Source organism: Macaca mulatta, chromosome 7, assembly GCF_049350105.2.
Source record: "Macaca mulatta isolate MMU2019108-1 chromosome 7, T2T-MMU8v2.0, whole genome shotgun sequence".
Lineage (NCBI taxonomy): Eukaryota > Metazoa > Chordata > Mammalia > Primates > Cercopithecidae > Macaca > Macaca mulatta.
In genome coordinates, this window is record NC_133412.1 from 21,661,104 (window position 1) to 21,679,995 (window position 18,892).

The 18,892-nt window shown below is 42.8% G+C and overlaps 1 long non-coding RNA gene across 1 annotated transcript; it reads right to left on the reverse strand.

The window, feature by feature from the left end:
- Nucleotides 1-5,564: 5,564 nt before the first annotated feature.
- Nucleotides 5,565-12,549, reverse strand: LOC144329854 (uncharacterized). Its single transcript, XR_013395539.1, has 3 exons — nt 12,479-12,549; nt 10,084-10,205; nt 5,565-7,788 (listed from the first exon to the last, which is right to left on the reverse strand). It is a non-coding gene; the product is annotated as an uncharacterized LOC144329854 (long non-coding RNA).
- Between the last annotated feature and the right edge of the window lie 6,343 nt (nt 12,550-18,892).

The following is an 18,892-nucleotide window of genomic DNA, read 5'->3' on the forward strand; positions in this document are numbered from 1 at the left end:
CTCTACTAAAACTACAAAAATTAGCCAGGCGCAGTGGCAGGCTCCTGTAATCCCAGCTACTAGGGAGGCTGAGGCAGGAGAATCACTTGAACCCGGGTAGCAGAGGTTGCAGTGAGCCAAGATCACGCCACTGCACTCCAGCCTGGGTGAGACAGAGTGAGACTCTGCCTCAAAAAAAAAAAAAAAAAAAAATCACATTATCTAAAAATTGCATTTAAAAGTTGATGGTCTCAATGGGAAGAATTGAGATATAAGAAAAAAATAATAAAAATAAGTTCTTTTTTCAGTAATGGCAGCAATAAAGATGCTTTTGTTATTGTGGCTTAATAAAGAATACAATAAAGATGTATTTGTTATTGAGGCAGGAGAATGGCGTGAACCCGGGAGGCAGAGTTTGCAGTGAGCCGAGATCATGCCATTCTGCTCCAGCCTAGGTGACAGAGAAGACTCCATCTCAAAAAAATAAAAATTAAAAAAGTTGTTACTTAAAAAAAAAAAAGTTGTTAATTTTTAAAAAGTTGTTACTTTTATTGAGACTGGATACGGTGGGTCACGCCTATAATCCTAGCTCTTTGGGAGGCCGAGGAGGGAGGATCACAAGGTCAGGAGTTTGAGACCAGCCTGGCCAGCATGATGAAACCCCATCTCTACTAAAAATACAAAAATTAGCTGGGCATTGTTGCACGCACCTGTAATCCCAGCTACTCAGAGAGCTGAGGCAGGAGAATCGCTTGAACCCAGGAGGCAGAGGTTGCAGTGAGCCAAGATCGCACCACTGCACTCCAGCCTGGGAGACAGAGCGAGACTTCATCTCAAATAATAATAATAATAATAACAGATTGGTTGATCAAAATGAACAATAACAAGCCTGAACCCTTCTCGTGGCCCTTTAACTTCACACTCTGGAGCTTTTCCATTACTGTTATCATTTCTGGACTTTAAGTTTCCAAGCGTTTACATTCCAAAAAAATAATTTTTAAAACCTTATTGACTTATTTTTCTTTTTATTTTTTGAGATGGAGTCTTGCTCTGTCACCCAGGCTGGAGTGCAGTAGCGTGAGCTAGGCTAACTGCAACCTCTATTTCCTGTGTTCAAGTGACCCTCCTGCCTCAGCCTCTTGAGTAGCTGGGATTACAAGAGCCTGCCACCACGCCCGGCTAAATTTTTTTTTTTTTAGTAGATACAGGGTTGCACTATGTTGGCCAGGCTGGTCTCAAACTCCTGACCTTGTGATCCGCCCTCCTTGGCCTCCCAAAGTGCTGGGATTACAGGCGTGAGCTACCGTGCCTGGCCAACATTGACTTTAATAATATGAAATCCAGGCTGCATTATTCTTTATTGCCAAATAATATTCCAATATATAGATATGCCACATTTTGTTAAGTATTCAGTTAGAAAACATTTAATTTGTTTCCACCTTTTGGCTATTACGAATAATGCTGCCATGAATATTCATGTATAAGGAAACCTATTAACTTTGTAGGTGTTGAATAGCAGGGTGAAACTGTGGCCACATGCCTGTGAATATGTGAACATCATTAACTATCACTTGGAGAGCTAAGCAGTCACTGGGAAAATAATGTATCAGGTAAACCTTAAGTTGTTCTTTTTCCACAAAATAAAGCATATAAATTATATCAGAGGAAAGGAAAGAGCATATCAAATACACTACCATATTACAAAAATGCTTACCACTTTATAATATTTCTAGTGGAGACGAGAAGATGCTTACCTTTTAGTGCTCCAAATGAGAAGGAAAAGTTATACTTTATAATTGGATGTCTTCACTATCAATCTTGTGTTTTTTGTTACTTTTTTGAGACGGGGTCTGGCTCTGTTGCCCAGGCTGCAGTGCAGCAGCAGCTCAATCTCGGCTCATTGCAACCTCTGCCTCCCGGTTCAAGTAATCCTCCCACCTCTGCCACCCAAGTAGGTGAGACTACAGGCACCTGCCACCACGCCCAGCTAAGTTTTTGTATTTTTAATAGACATTGCCCAGTCTGGTCTCACTCGTGAGCTCAAGTACTTCGCCTGCCTCAGCCTCCCCAAATTCTGGGATTACAGGTGTGAGCCACCACGCCCGGCCTATCAATCTTCTTGATTAAACGAGAAGAAGGCAGATAACCTGGGGAGCAGGGAGCAGAAATCAGGTCGGGTCTTACTGAGAAGGGCAGGGTCAATCTCTAATTCTGGTTGGAACTTTGACAAAATTCTAGGAGCAAGATTACCAGGAGCAGATGGCTGATAAGCCAGTGCGGGAAATACTCAGCAATTACTGAATGTTACCTTGAGTGAGAAATAAGGAAACTATGTTGAAAAAGCATTCTAATTAAGGTCTACTTCTTCGAGCACTGACATTTTCACTTAGGGAACCTAATAATTAGTTTGCATCCTGGTTTTAACCTCCCCCACCCCCCCATTTTTGTCTTAACACTTGCTGACTTTCTAGGCATTATTGTCCCATGGAGCACAATTTGGGAACTGCCGGTGTAGTTACCTCTGTTCTTTTGTTGGGAGGGGAGGGAGGAAAGGCAGGCTGCATCCCGGGAACCTCCCCACTCTGTTACCTCTGTTCCTCATTCTATGAGCAAATTATTTCTCATTGGATCAAAAGTTAGGATCCTCTCTTAGCAGCAATCATTTGAGACTTCATGAAACATTAAGTACGGAACTTCACAACCTGGCCATTTCCCCATGTTTAGGTCTTAGGACAATTCAGCTCATTTCTAATATAGGTCTGGGTCAAAATGACTTATAGTCTTAAAATGAGGAGTCAAAGTCTTGAAATTTAAAAACTGGTCTAATTGGCCAGGTGTGGTGGCTCATGCATGAAAAAAAAAAAAAAAAAAAAAACTACCAAAACAAACAAAAAACTCCACCCGGGGCTTAAGTGATCCTTCCACCTCTGCCTCCCAAGTAGCTGGGACCACAGTCATACACCACCACACCCAGCTAATTTTTGTATTTTTAGTAGAGACAGGATTTTGCCATGTTGCCCAGGCTGGTCTCCTGAGATCAAGTAATCCTCCCGCCTTGGCCTCCAGAAGTCCTGAGATTACAGGCGTGAGCCACCACACCCAGCCAAGAGTGAACTTGTAAGAGGAATTACTGCTTTTTTTTTTTTTCTGGTAGGGAGTTCCACTGAGACTACTAACCAAACTAATATTCCTCTTGGAAAAAGATTGCAAACAAGTCACAATCAGGACCAGACATATTACTAGCATATCCAGGAAACTGAGGGTCAGATGCCAATGATCAAGGTACAATAGAAGTCAAATTTCAAGAGGAGACTGCTTCTTAGAAAGAACTCATTCCAAAGGAAGAAGTAATTAAACACTGCCTTTCACTGTTTGAGCCTCTTGCATCTTGGTCCTGTCCTTTTACCATTGTGGTCATGCTGTTGATAAATATTATACTACAGGAACAGTTATAAAATGACCACTAACATAGAATTAGAGAGCAACACAATGAGGGGATCACTAGGAGAAAAGGAGTTAATGTTCACAGTTCATCCTTATTTGGTTTCTTCTCTTTATCTGCCTGAGTCTTGCTGTGTTTACTTGGGTTTCAGAACTTTTCCAATCTTATTACTACCATGCCTCTCCATTGCTGAGAGTGAGAGGCATAGAGCCCCAGATTGATTCTGAAAGAGGAAGGATTCACAAAAGCAACATTAATGACATTTGGGGCTAGATAATTCTTTGTTGGGCGGGGGGCAAGAGGGCAACTGTTTTGTACATTGTAGGATGTTTAGCAACATTGCTAGCCTATACCCACTAGATATCGGTAGTATCCAGACATTGCCAAATGTCCCCTGAGGGGGAAAAGTATCTCCAAGTTAAGAACCACTGTAGCCTGATGCAGTGGCACATGCCATAGTCCAGCTACTCTGGAGGCTCCGGTTGGAGGATTGTGTAGGTCCAGGAGTTTGAATCCAGCCTGGGCAACATAGTGAGACTCCTACCTCTTTAAAAAAAAAAAAAGAAAGAAAGAAAGAAAGAAAAAGAAAAAGAACCACTGTAATGGTGATACGAAAAAGTTTCTTTTCTTTTTTTTTTTTTTTTTTTTGAGATGCAGTCTCACTCTGTTGCCCAGGCTGGAGTGCAGTGGTGCGATCTTGGCTAACTGCAAGCTTCACCTCCTGGGTTCACGCCATTCTCCTGCCTCAGCCTCCTGAGTAGCTAGGACTACAGGCACTTGCCACCATGCCTGGCTAATTTTTTGTATTTTTTAGTGGAGACGGGGTTTCACCATGTTAGCCAGGATGGTCTTGATCTCTTGACCTCGTGATCCGCCCTCCTCGGCCTCCAAAAATGCTGGGATTACAGGCGTGAGCCACTGCACCCAGCCAAAAATGTTTCTTTTCTTTTCATTGAGATGAGGGAGAAGACTTATTTAAAATAATATTATCGGCTGCGCGCGGTGGCTCAAGCCTGTAATCCCAGCACTTTGGGAGGCCGAGACGGGTGGATCACAAGGTCAGGAAATCGAGACCATCCTGGCTAACCCAGTGAAACCCCGTCTCTACTAAAAGATACATAAAACTAGCCGGGCAAGGTGGCGGGCGCCTGTAGTCCCAGCTACTCGGGAAGCTGAGGCAGGAGAATGGCGTAAACCCGGGAGGCGGAGCTTGCAGTGAGCTGAGATCCGGCCACTGCACTCCAGCCTGGGCGACAGAGCGAGACTCTGTCTCAAAAAAAATAAAAAAATAAAAAAATAAAAAAAAAAATAAAATAATATTATCTAAAGGAAACTAAGGGAGGAAAAACAAAACACAAAAGTATAGCATTTATAGTTAGTGATAATGATTACCCAATATTGTGAATGTACATAATACAACTGAATTGTACACCTAAAAATGGTAAAACTCGTGTTCTGTGTATTTTACTACAATTTTTTTTTTTTTTTTTTTGAGACTGAGTCTCGCTGTCGCCCAGGCTAGGGTGCAGTGTTACAGTCTTGGCTCACTGCAGCCTCCGCCTCCTGGATTCAAGCAATTCTCCTGCCTCAGCCTCCCGAGTAGCTGGGATTACAGGTGCATGCCACCATGCCCAGCTAATTTTTGTATTTGTAGTCAAGACAGGATTTCACCATGTTGGCCAGGCTGCTCTTGAACTCCTGACCTAGTGATCCGCCCACCTTGGCCTCCCAAAGTGCTGGAATTACAGGCATGAGCCACTGTGCCTGGCCTTTTACTACAATTTTTAAAAAAGCACAGTGGCCAATTGTGGTAATCCCGCTACAATTGTAATCCTGTAATCCCACTACTTTGGGAGGCCAAGGCAGGAGTATCACTTGAGGCCAAGAGTTCAAGACTAGCCTGGGCAACATATCGAGACCCTATCTCTAAAATTTTTTTTAAAAACATTAACTGCGCATGGCGATGCACGCCTTTAGTCCCAGCTACTTCAGAGGCTGAGGTGGGAGGATCACTGGAGCCCAGGAGATTGAGGCTGCAGTGAGCTGTGATTGCACCACTGCACTCCAGCCTGGGTGACAGAGCAAGACCCTGCCTCAAAACAACAACAAAAAAATAGCACTGCTCATGTCTACAAATTTCTGATTCTAATTTAACCAAACTTTAATGACAGATTAGCACGGGCAGCAGTTTATCATGTACTTAAGCGCGAGGTTATTTGCCTTGCCTCATCATTGTCTAAGAGTCTCTACCTGAGAGACCCTTTCTTAGGACATAAATATTTTAATTTCTGTGTTGTTCCAGGCATGTAAGACAAATCTCCTATCCAGATAGGACATTAGGCTGCTTAGTTCACAATTCACCATCTGAAAGGATCATTATAGTAGAAGGGATCTTAGAGATCATCTGTTTTACCCATGAAAAATGTTGAGGTCAAAACAAGTTGAACAACTTGCCCAGGTTCATGGAGTTCCTTGAAGGACATGCCAACATCTAGATATCTCGCTTAGAGCTCAGTTTTCAGCTCCCAGAACACGTGAATGACTGTACACAGATATTTTTATCAAAGACTGCCAGTACCTTTTGTAAATTATAGTAATTCTTAGAGAAAAATGGCTAATAGGAAGAAAATGAATGCAGATTAATGTGAGTAAAATTATCAAAATAAATCATTGAGAAGTGATTGAGGAACAACAACGCCTGTTCTTAGGATATAAGATATACTAGCTCTACACAACAGAATACATATACATTTACATTATTTTAAAACTTACTTGAAAATTGGCTTTCAAAAAAGCTTGTTTCAGCCATGACAGTTTAATTTCCATTCTCTAAACTTTCACAGCAATGTTTCCTGTTTCTTCATGATGTATCCTTACCTTGATGTGCCTGTCCCCACTTATATACCTACAAACATTCTCTCCTTACTCAAAACTCAGATCAAATGGGCAACCTTCCCTGAACTACAAACCTTCCCTGAACTTCAATCCCCCTGGTACCTCCAAGAAGGAATTAAGTATTTCTTTCTCTATGTTTCCATAGCAACTTACATTTATAGACATTTCCTCTACATTGCAAACTAGATACAATCAGATATGTAGGGAACATGAATCACAGGGCCTAGACTGGCTACAGGTTCTATAACATCACTGTGATACAGAACTGCTGCTGCTTGTTGCGCTAGGAACATAAGGTTGAATGAGAGACTAGCAGCTCACTTGGCCTCTTACCCATGTTTAGTGTTTGCAAATTTGGGCTGGGATTTGTTTTGCATTGTATTTCACTTTTCTGTGATCTCTATTATTAAAATGGATAATAAAAGTGATAAGCATGTATATAAGTGCTGGGTTAACAACAGTACTTTGCAGAGCTAGAAAATAAAGGCCAAGACTTGTGCACAAGTCGAGAGTAATACATTCTTTGAAAAGACACGCATTGGCCAAGTGTGGTGGCTCAGGTCTGTCATTCCAGCATTTTGGGAGGCCGAGGCTGGTGGATCATGAGGTCAAGAGATTGAGACCATCCTGGCGAACACAGTGAAACACCATCTCTACTAAAAATACAAAAAAAAAAAAAAAAAAAAATTAGCCTGGCGTGGTGGCAGGCGCCTGTAATTCCAACTACTCAGGAGGCTGAGGCAGGAGAATTGCTTGAACTCGAGAAGTGGAGGTTGCGGTGAGCCAAGATCACGTTATTGCACTCCAGCCTGGGTGACAGAGCAAGACTTTGTCTCAAAAAAAAAAAAAAAAAACAAATAAAAGGGTAATGAAGTATTGATACATGCTAAAAACATGGATGAAGCTCAAACACATTATGCTAAGTGAAATAATCCGATCACAAAAGACCACATATAATATGATATCATTTATATGAAATGCCCAGAACTGGTAAATCCATAGAGTCAAAAAGTAGGCCTAGACCTAGGGGGAGGAAGAATGGAGAGTGACTGCCTATGGATTTCTTTTTGGTATAATGGAAACAATCTGGAATTAGATAGTAGTAATGGTTGCACAGCTCTAACTATACTAAAAATCATTGAATTATACACTTTAAATGGGTGAACATTATGGTATGTAACTTATACCTCAGCGGCTGGGTGCTGTGGCTCACACATGTAATCCCAGAAATTTGGGAGGCTAAGGTGGGCGGATCACAAGGTCAGGAGATCAAGACCATCCTGGCTAATACGGTGAAATCCTGTCTCTACTAAAAATACAAAAAAATTAGCTGGGTGTGGTGGCAGGCACCTGTAGTCCCAGCTACTCGGGAGGCTGAGGCAGGAGAATGGCATGAATCCAGGAGCCGGAGCTTGCAGTGAGCCAAGATCGCGTCACTGCACTCCAGCCTGGGCAACAGAGTGAGACTCCATCTAAAAAAAGAGAAAAAAAAAATTATACCTCAGTGAAGCTGTTTAAAAAGTTAATAGGTTTATTTTTTACAAAACTTGTCAGAGTCTTTAATGTCTTAATGTAATTTATGAATCTTCAAGAGGAAAGTAGAGAATGAAGTGCTTCCCAAAATGGTTTGTTCATGGACCCAACTTCCTATACCATAAATTTTGTAAAATTATTTAATTATTTTTTTTTAGAGTCAGGTCCTCGCTTTGTTGCCCAGGCTGGAGTGCATCAGCAAATCATGGATCACTGCAGCCTCAAACTCCTGGGCTCAAGGAATCCTCCTGCCTCTGCCTCCCCAATAGCTAGAACTATAGGCGTGTGTCACCAGGCCCAGCTAACTAAAAATAAACTTTTTTTGTAGAGACAGGGTCTCTCTGTATTGCCTAGAATGGTCTTGAACTCCTGGCCTCAGTGATCCACCTACCTTGATCTCCCAAACTGTTGGGATTACAGGCATAAGCCACTGCACCTGGCCTATACCATCATTTTTATGAGCCTCTATTCCAGGGAAATGGTGTTTCCATGTATCCATTTAGAAAAACTCTAAGATATATACACAATAGTTAAAGGAGTCGTAAGTAAGAGACAGAAGTTGTAAATCCTTTGATAGGGTTTTGGGGGAACACATTTCAATAGATTTAGGTGAGATGGATCAGGTCTTACTACTTTAGCCAAAGTTATAGATAAATAATACTATAGCTAAGACATATATTTTAAAAAGTAATGTTTCAAGGTAGTAAATTCCTAGACTTAATTTCCCAACAATTATCTTCAAGTGGGAGAGGAAAAGGAGGAAAGACAGTGGAGAGAGGTATCCTGCTTCAGCTTCGAGAATGCTCAGGAGAGTTGGCCATCAGTCTTGCTAGGATAAGTTCGTCTTGAGGAATAAAAGGCAGGTCCAGATGTGAGGAACAACAGGCATGATGAATGAAACTTTCCAGGCCTATACCTACTGTTCTACTACTAGACCAAGGGAATTGTTTGTGTCTTGTTGTAAAGCTAGTTGACTAAACACCAGCAATCTTGCTTCCTTTTTCTGTAGAACCTGTCTTTCTGAAGCATCAGTCATCCACCTAATATTTTCTAGAAATAAAAAACAGTCTAGACAGATGACTGTTCCTTCAGAACCACTTCCCAGAAGGAAGAAGAGGAGGAGAAAGAGAAAGAACAAAAAGTGGGGTGGTGGGGGGAACACAGGGAAAGATCACACTTTGAGAATGGATTATCAAAAAAATTTTTTAGTATTTTTTTCTTATATAGCTGTCACACATTGGCAGGAGGAGGTAAAAGGCATGACATGTTATTCAGTCAAGAAAATGTATTTCATTATGACAAAGGATAAAGCTAGAGGAGTAAAAATTAGTTCCATGGTTTAAGACTTAAGACAACCACAACCCCAAACAGCTCTTGAATAGAATTTGAGAGTAGAAAAGGTCTGAGGTTATCAGATGAAGATGTTCAAGGACTTAGTGAAGTAATGTGTAATTTTTCTTTCAACTGGAAAATCTTCTGCCTTATAGAAACGACTTGTAAGCTCATCCTTTCTCCAGAGTTCCTGTTTCAGGGAATGCCCCCAGCACTGATACAATTGTCCAAGTTAAAAACTGTTTCTGGGATGTTTCCTGGACTCTAGTGCTTCTCATCTGAATTGTTGCAATAGTCTCTCAAGTAGCCTTCCTGCCATCTACAGACTTGCAGGCACAATCACACTTAGCCAGAAAAGTCTTTCTAAATCATAAATATTTCTAAAACCTTTTAGTGGTTTTCTCTTACTCTTGGGTAAAAATCCAGACTCTTTAATATGAGCTTTCTATGATCTGGCCCCCACTTATGTCTTCACCTCCATTTCTTGCTACTTATTTCACTTCTACACCAGGGGATCTCAAATGGAGTGTAGAAGATCATCCTCTGGGTATAGGATAAAAATATCTGAAGTTCTACTGACTGAGAATATGGGACGGAAACCAAAAGAATGTCAAATATAAGAGGCTAGAGCAAGCCAAGTCAAAGCTCTGTACAAGTGGAAGTTGAGAGGAAGCAAAAACTCTGAAGAAGAAGAGAAAATTAGGGAGACGTGAAGAAAAGAGGAGAGACAGAAGTGTCAGAAAGAGGCCGGGCACAGTGGCTCATGCCTATAATCCCAGAACTTTGGGAGGCTGAGGCAGGCAGATCACCTGAAGTCAGGAGTTCATGACCAGTTTGACCAACATGGTGAAACCCTATCTCTACTAAAAATACAAAACTTAGCTGGGCGTGGTGGCAGGTACCTGTAATCCCAGCTACTGGGGAGGCTGAGGCAGGAAAATGGCTTGAACCCGGGAGGTGGAGGTTGCAGTGAGCTGAGATCACACCACTGCATTCCAGCCTGGACAACAGAGCAAGACTGAGTCTGGAAAAGAAAAAGAAGTGTCATAAAGAATAGTTGGTTTATAGAGCTTTGTCCTGAAAGATGGACTTATGGTTCCAGTTTTGATTTATGGACTAAACATCCTTTAATGCACCCTCCTGTTCCTTGAGGAAATCTGAATGAGTTTTTCTTACATTTTTAAAGAATCTTGCCAGCCGGGCATGGTGGCTTATGCCTATAATCCCAGCATTTTAGGAGGCCAAGGTGGGTGGATCACCTGAAGTCAGGAGTTTGAAACCAGCCTGGCCAACATGGCGAAACCCTGCCTCTACTAAAAATACAAAAATTAGCTGGGTGTGGTAGCATGCATCTCAGCTACTTGGGAGGCTGAAGCATGAGAATCATTTGAACCCAGGAGGTAGAGGTTGCAGTGAGCCAAGATTGTGCCACTGCACTCCAGCCTGGGTGACAGTGAGACTCTGTCTAAAAACAATAATAATAAAATAAAAATACAGTGTCTTGAGGGAGGTCTTTGTTCTGGGTGACCAGAAGAAACTACCTAAAATACTTAGTGATCATCTATAGGAGATTCGTTAAATAAAGTATACAGTACATCGTTCTATGCATTAACCAAAAACGGATATGTAGTAATAAATTTATTACATGGAAAGTTGCCTGCAAGATATTGTTAAGTGAAAAAGCAGGTCACAAAACAATACACATAGTACTTTTGATATGCATTAAAAATGCATTTATGGGCCCGGGAGTGGTAGCTCATGCCTGTAATCCTAGTGCTTTGGGAGGCCGAGGAGGGAGGATCACTTGACACCAGAAGTTCAAGATCAGCCTTGGTAATATAGTGAGACCTCCATCTCTACAAAAATAAAAATTACCTGGTCATAGGGGCATGCACCTGTAATCTCAGCTACTTGGGAGACTGAGGATGGCTTGAGCCCAGGAGTCCGAAGTTACAGTGAGTTGTGATTGAGCCACTGAACTCCAGCCTGGGCAACAAAGCAAGACTCTATCAAAAAAAAAAAAAAAAAGGAAAAAGGAAAAAGAAATAATTCTGGAAAGCTCTATGCTAGAATGGTAATTTTTTTTTTTTTTTTTTTTTTGAGACAGAGTTTTTTGCTTGTCGCCCAGGCTGGAGTGCAACAGTGTGATCTCAGCTCACTGCAACCTCCACCTCCTGGGTTCGAGCAATTCTCCTGCCTCAGCTGCCTGAGTAGCTGGGATTGCAGGCGCCCGCCACCACGCCCAGCTAATTTTTTTTGCATTTTGAGATGGGGTTTCACCATGTTGGTCAGGATGGTCTTGAACTCCTGACCTCAGGTGATCCACTCGCCTTGGCCTCCCAAAGTTTTTGTTTGTTTTTTGTTTGTTTTTGGGTTTTGTTTGTTTGTTTTTAGATGGAGTCTTGCTCTGTTGCCAGGCTGAAGTGCAGTGGTGCAATCTCAGCTCACTGCAACCTCTGCCTCCCAGTTCAAGAGATTCCCCTGCCTCAGCCTCCCAAGTAGCTGGGATTACAAGCACGCACCACCACACCCGGCTAATTTTTTGTATTTTAGTAGAGATGGGGTTTCACCATGTTGGCCAGAATGGTCTTGATTTCCTGACCTCATGATCCGCCTGCCTCGGACTCCCAAAGTGCTGGGATTACAGGTGTGAGCCACCATGCCCGGCCAAAGAAATTTTTTTTAATAGAGACGGGGTCTCATTGTGTTGCCCAGGCTAGTCTTGAACTCCTGGCCTCAAGTAGTCCTCCTGCCTCAACCTCCCAAAATGTTGGGATTACGGGCATGAACACTGTGCCCAGTTAAATATCAGTAATTTGTTTTATTTTCATTTTTTGAGACATGATCTCACTCCCATTGCCAAAGCTGGAGTACAGTCGTGTGATCATGGCTCACTGCAGCCTCATCCTCTTGTTCAAATGAGCCTCATCCTCTTACTCAAATGATCCTCCCACCTCAACCTCCCAAGTAGCTGGGACCATAGGCATGGGTCACCACGTCCAGCTAATTTTTGTAGAGATGGGTTTTACTGTGTTGCTCAGGCTAGTCTTCTGGGTTCCAGCAGTCTGCCTGCTTTGGAGTAATTTTTAATATGGATTTAAAATAATCCCATCAATGCTCAGATGCCAAAAGCAAGCATTGTGCACACCAATATGTTAATAAGGATCAGTATTTCAAAGTTACTACATCGCCCTGCTACAAAAAAAAATATGGTCTTTTGCAATCCCTGGCTTCTGTTCTGGCATTGGATGCAATGGGCTGCTTCTCTGGGATACTGGCAAATCAAAACATAGGCACCTGAACAGGAGCACGAAGTGGGTTCAATCCATCATGGTGTTCACTTGATAGATACCAGGAATTGCACTGCTGAAAACAACACAAACAACATGCTGAAACTAACAGATTCAGTGACAAACTATATAGGTTAAAAAAAGCTTTTAGCTTCTACTTAAAGCTCAGACAATGGATACACCTGAGGATCTGCTTAAAGAGCAGTAGATGACACATGACCAGCTCTGCTCACAGCTGTGTCTTCTGCCTGAAAGTCAGCACAGGAGATTTATTGTGATGCCACACTAGCATCTGCAGCAGGTATTGAGGAATGGAAAAAAAAAAAGTACATAAATAAAGGTTTGGAAAATTACAAGGTGATCATATGAAACTAGTCCCACATAAAGTCCCACTGCATCAAATGGGGCCATATTTAATTGGGTCACTCTTCAGAACAATGTCTAGCAGAGAAAGCCACCATGAGCTAGAAGATTAGATGAACTGCAGTGCAGAGAACAAAAAATAGGGCAGAAACCTTGGGTTTTCTGCCAAGTGTAGAAAAAATACATTGCAGCAGACTGTGCAGAGGCATGACCATCTTTTCATTGCTTGCCAAGAATCTAAGTGTGGTTTTTAGAAATTACAGTGGAAATAGAAGCAAATGTTAAGGAACAAGAACCACTATATTTTGAAAAGATAGGTGAGAAGTGATGACTAATCAGTCAAAAAATATTTGAATCCCTACTATGTGCCCATTAATTCACTCAATATATATCTGCTTAATATTGCTAACTGCTAACAGAGTAAATAAAAGTGACAAATCCATGCTTTCTGGAGTTTACAGCTAACTGGAGAGTCAAGTCAAACCAATGTGAAAGACTTGAGTAACAATGCAAGGCAGTATTATACTCTATGATTATTGCCAAAATGATGCAGACAATAAATGTAGATAATATATGCAATGATGTAGACAACAAATGCAAAATTCAGATGAAAAATATGTGAGCTGAACTGGAATTTGGAAGAAACTGTCAGTGGGGGAGGATTTATGCTGGATCTTGAAGAAAGCTTGTATTCTCGTCCTATGTCTGTCTTTGACTGGTAGAATAGAATTTTTTTTTTTTTTTTTTGAGACCGAGTCTTGCTCTGTCACCAGGCTGGACTGCAGTGGCACAATCTCAGCCGACCTTTGTCTCCTGGGTTCAAGCGATTCTCCTGCCTCAGGCTCCTAAGTAGCTGGGACTACAGGCGTGTACCACTATGCCCAGCTAATTTTTGTATTTTTAGTAGAGACAGGGTTTCACCATGTTGGCCAGGATGGTCTCGATCTCTTGACCTCGTGATCCACCTGCCTCAGCCTCCCAAAGTGCTGGGATTACAGGCGTGAGCCACCGCGCCCGGCCAAATAGAATAATTTTAAATCACAATACTTCTCTGGATTTTTATCTTCATCTATTAAATGGGAGTTTTAGACTAGGTAATCTCTAAACTCCCTTCCTGTTCTAAAATTCCATAATTCAAGGATATATAGAAAAAAAGAAAGATATTAATAAGAGAGTATTTTAAAAATGTTTTAGGCTGGGCATGATGGCTCACACCTGTAAATCCCAACGCTTTGGGAGGCCGAGGAGGGAGGACTGCTTGAGCCCAGGAGTTTGAGGCCAGCCTGGGCAACATAGAAAGATATCATCTCTACAAAAAATTTAAAAATTAGCCGGTTGTGGCTGTGTGCATCTGTAGTCCCCACCTACTTGGGAGGCTGAAGCAGGAATATTGCTTGAGCTAGGGAGATCGAGGCTGCCGTGAGTCATGATTGTGTCACTGATCTCCAGCCTGGGTGACAAAGTGAGACACTGTCTCATAAAAAAAGTTTCAGATAAATGGAAAAGAAAGAAGTGAGCAGACACTGGAGAAGGGGGAAAAAAACCCTAATGGTGTGGTGTCAAAACAAAATCACAGCCTACCTCATACTATCTTATAATGCAGTCCTGTAGAAAAACATCTACTGGCTGGGCGCGGTGGCTCACGCCTGTAATCACAGCACTGTGGGAGGCCAAGGCGGGTGGATCACGAGGTCAGGAGATCGAGACCATCATGGTCAACATGGTGAAACCCCTTCTCTATTAAAAATACAAACAATTAGTTGGGCATGGTGGTGCGTGCCTGTAGTCCCAGCTACTCAGGAGGCTGAGGCAAGAGAATTGCTTGAACCCGGGAGGCGGAAGTTGCAGTGAGCCGAGATTGTGCCACTGCACTCCAGCCTGGGTGACAGAGCATGACTCCATCTAAAAAAAAAAAATAAATAAAAATAAAAAAATAAATTACCAAAAGTTTACTGTAGAGTCAGCAAAATAAACTGCTACAATAGAAAACTAGAGGACATCATGCAGGCACAGTAAGATAGTGGTCACTTCTATCAGTTGGGAGCAGCAGGGCATGAGAGGTGTTGGAAAATGTTTTCAAGGAGGAAACTGAATACAGTGTTCCCCTGGTTGGGCACTGGTAAAGGAGGAAGAGACCGGAAGCTTCAGGAGGACCTTTCTGTTTCTGCTGTATCACCCGCACTTCCTCTCACCTACAACACTATAGATTGTCACACGGCAGGCACACAGTAAATATTTGAGTAATTAATTAATTTGTTAATTACTTAATGCATGCACCGTGATATAAATCCTTGAACAAAGCAGGCTTCCAATAACAATGCCAAGATGATAAATTTTTAAAAATTTCGCTGGAAAGCATTACTCAGCTGGACACAGTGGTTCACATCTGTAATCCCAGCACTTTCGTAGGCTGAGACAGGAGGATTGCTTATGGCCAGGAGTTCAGGACCAGCTTGGGCAATATAGTGAGATCCTGTCTTTACAAAAAAAAAAAAAAAATTGTTTATAAATTAGCTTGGGAGGCTGAGGCAGGAGGTTGCTTGAGTCTACAAGTTGGAGGCTGAAGTGAGCTATGACTGCACCACTGCAGTCCAGCCTGAGTGACAGAGTGAGACCCTGTTCCAAAAAAAGCCAACAAAAAAATTACTGTTACAACTTCATATTATATTAATAGTATAGTTTCAATTGTGTACCTATATGAGAAATTTGTATCATTTTTATTAAGAATAAATAAATTATTGAATAACTGCCAGTGAAAGAAGAAAGTTAGAGAAGCATTCCAAAGGGCCAAAGACATAATATATCCTGGGAAACAGGATTATCCTAGAGCTAGGGCATAAGTGATAGGAAGAAAAAATAAGATTATGGATGCTGGTAGACGTGGGGTTATAGTCTTACAAAAAATGTGGTCCTGGCCGGGTCCAGTGGCTAACGCCTGTAATCTCAGCACTTTGAAGGTCGAGGAGGGCGGATCACGAGGTCAGGAGATCGAGACCATCCTACCTAACACGGTGAAGCCCCATCTCTACCAAAAATACGAAAAAATTAGCCAGGCGTGGTGGTGGGCGCCTGTAGTCCCAGCTACTCCCAGCCGAGATCGCGCCACTGGACTCCAGCCTGGGCGACAGAGTGAGGCTCCGTTTCAAAAAAAAAAAAAAAAAAAAAAAAGTTGGTAATCTCTGGCCTATAGAACCACCTTTTTTTTTTTTTTTTTAAAGACAGAATTTCGCTCTTGTTATCCAGGCTGGAGTGCAATGGTGCGATCTCGGCTCACCGCAACCTCCGCTCCCAGGTTCAAGCGATTCTCCTGCTTCGGCCTCCCAAGTAGCTGGGATTACAGGCACGCGCCACCATGCCCGGCTAATTTTTTTTTCCCCCCAAGACGCGAGTGTTGCTCTGTCGCCCAGGATGGAGTGCAGTGGCGCGATTTCGGCTCACTGCAAGCTTCGCCTCCCGGGTTCACGCCATTCTCCTGCCTCAGCCTCCCCAGTAGCTGGGACTACAGGCGCCCACCAATACGCCCGGCTAATTTTTAAAATATTTTTTGTACAGATGGGGTTTTCCCGTGTTAGTCAGGCCTCCCAAAGTGCCGGGCTTACAGGCATGAGCCACCGCGCCCAGCCGCTAATTTTGTATTTTTAGTAGAAACGGGGTTTCACCATGTTGGTCAGGCTGGTCTCAAATTCCCGACCTCAGGTGATCCGCCCGCCTCAGCCTCCCAAAGTGCTGGGATTACAGGCGTGAGTCACCGCACCCGGTCTCCAACATTTTATTTTTTTAGAGATGAGTGTCACTATGTTGTCCAGGCTGGAGTGCAGTGGCTAATCACAGTCAGGATCATAGAGCACTGCAGTGTTCAACCCCTGGGCTCCAGCCATCCTTCTGCCTCAGGCTCCCAAGTAGCTGGGACTACAGGCAGTGACAATGCTCTGGGCTTAATCTTTTGATTCTACACACTTTTTTTTTTTTTGAGACGGAGTCTCACTCTGTCCCTGGGCCAGAGTGCAGTGGCATGATCTCTGCTCACTGCAACCTCCGCCTCCCTGGTTCAAGCAATTCTCCTGCCTCAGCCTCCTGAGTAGCTGGGACTACAGGCATGCGCTACCACGCCCAGCTAATTTTTTCTATTTTGAGTAGAGACGGGGTTTCACCATGTTAGCCAGGATGATCTTGATCTCTTGACCTCATGATCCGCCTGCCTCGGCCTCCCAAAGTGCTGGGATTACAGGCATGAGCCACCGCGCCCAGCTCAAACTTCTTTTTTAATGTCAAAAACTGTACAGATTATCATGTGATAGTAACTGTAAATTTAGTATCTATTGACTTTTTTTTTTTGAGATGAAGTTTTGCTCTTGTTGCCCAGGCTGGAGTGCGATGTTGCAATCTCAGTTTACTGCAACCTCTGCCTCCCATGTTCAAGCAATTCTCCTGCCTCAGCCTCCCGAGTAGCTGGGATTAAAGGTGCTCACTACCACGCCCGGCTAAGTTTTGTATTTTTAGTAGATATGGGGTTTCACCACGTTGACCAGGCTGGTCTCGAACTCCTGACCTCAGGTGGTCCACCTGCCTCAGCCTCCCAAAGTGCTGGGATTACAGGCATGAGCCACTGCGCCTGGCCAGTATCTACTGATCTTAAAAATACATAATGAAAAAGGTTAAAGCGGATTCACTAGTAATTTTACTTAGTTTTTTCTTAGAGACAGGGTCTTGCTCTGTCTCTTAAGCTAAAGTGCAGTGGCTTGATCACGGCTCACTGCAGCCTCGAACTCCTGGGCTCAAGGGATCCTCCCAACTCAGCCTCCAAGTAACTGGGAGTACAGGCACACACCACCACACTCAGCTAATCTTTTAATTGTTTTGTAGAGACGGGATCTTGCTATATTGCTTAGACTGGTCTCCAATTCCCTGCCTTAAGTGCTCCTCCCACCTTGGCTTCCAAAAGTGTTGAGATTACAGGCATGAGCCACTTTGCCCTGCTACTTATTTATTTTGAGACAGGATCTTGCCCTGTTACCCAAGCTGGAGTGCAGTAGTGTGGTCATGGCTTACTGCAGCCTTGAACTCTTCGACTCAAGAGATCCACCAGCCTCAGCCTCCCAAGTAGCTGGGACTACAGGCATGTGCTACCCTACCTGGCTAATTTTAAAAATCTGTTGGCAGAGATGCGGGTCTTGCTATGTTGCCCAGACCAGTCTTGAACTCCTGGCCTCAAGTAATCCTCCTGCCTTGGTGCTCCAAAGTGCTGCTATCACAGGCATGAGCCACCATAACCAGCTCAATTTTAAGTAAAAATTTATTCAACACAATTTCAAACTCTTTAAAAAAGTAATGATACTTTGTAGACATTAATTTTTCTGTACATGCACAAAAGTTAGTGAACATATACTGAACATTTATGTCCCACAAATTGAGAACCACTGCTGTAATGGTAGCAACATTTACTGAATATTTGATAAGTGCCAGTTCTAAACACTGTACACTTATTAACTTAATTAATACAACCACCATATGAGAAGGGATTTATTATTATCCTCATAGATTTCAGAGTTGTTTTTTGGTTTTGGGTTGTCTCCTTGTACCATTTCTTCTCTTTTCTTTTACTAAAGATCTGAATTTTCAACTGGGTACACTGCTGCTCTGCTGTAGCACTGTATTTCCTTGCCTCCTTAATGTCTAAGATAACTCTGTGACTAAATTCAGGTCAATGAAAGATGAGTAGAAATGTGTATTTGGAGAAGTCTTCTTAAAAGTTGGGGGAGGGTATACCCTTCCTCCTTTTTTTTTTTTTTTTTTTTTGAGACAGTCTCGCTCTGTCACCAGGCTGGAGTGCAATGGCTCAATCTTGGTTCACTGTAACCTCCGCCTCCTGGGTTCAAGAGATTCTCCTGCCTCAGTCTCCTGAGTAGCTGGGACTACAGGTGTGTGCCACTATGCCCAGCCAATTTTTGTATTTTTAGTACAGACAGGGTTTCACCATGCTGGCCAGGATCGTCTCCATCTCTTGACCTTGTGATCCGCCTGCCTCGGCCTCCCAAAGTGCTGGAATTACAGGCGTGAG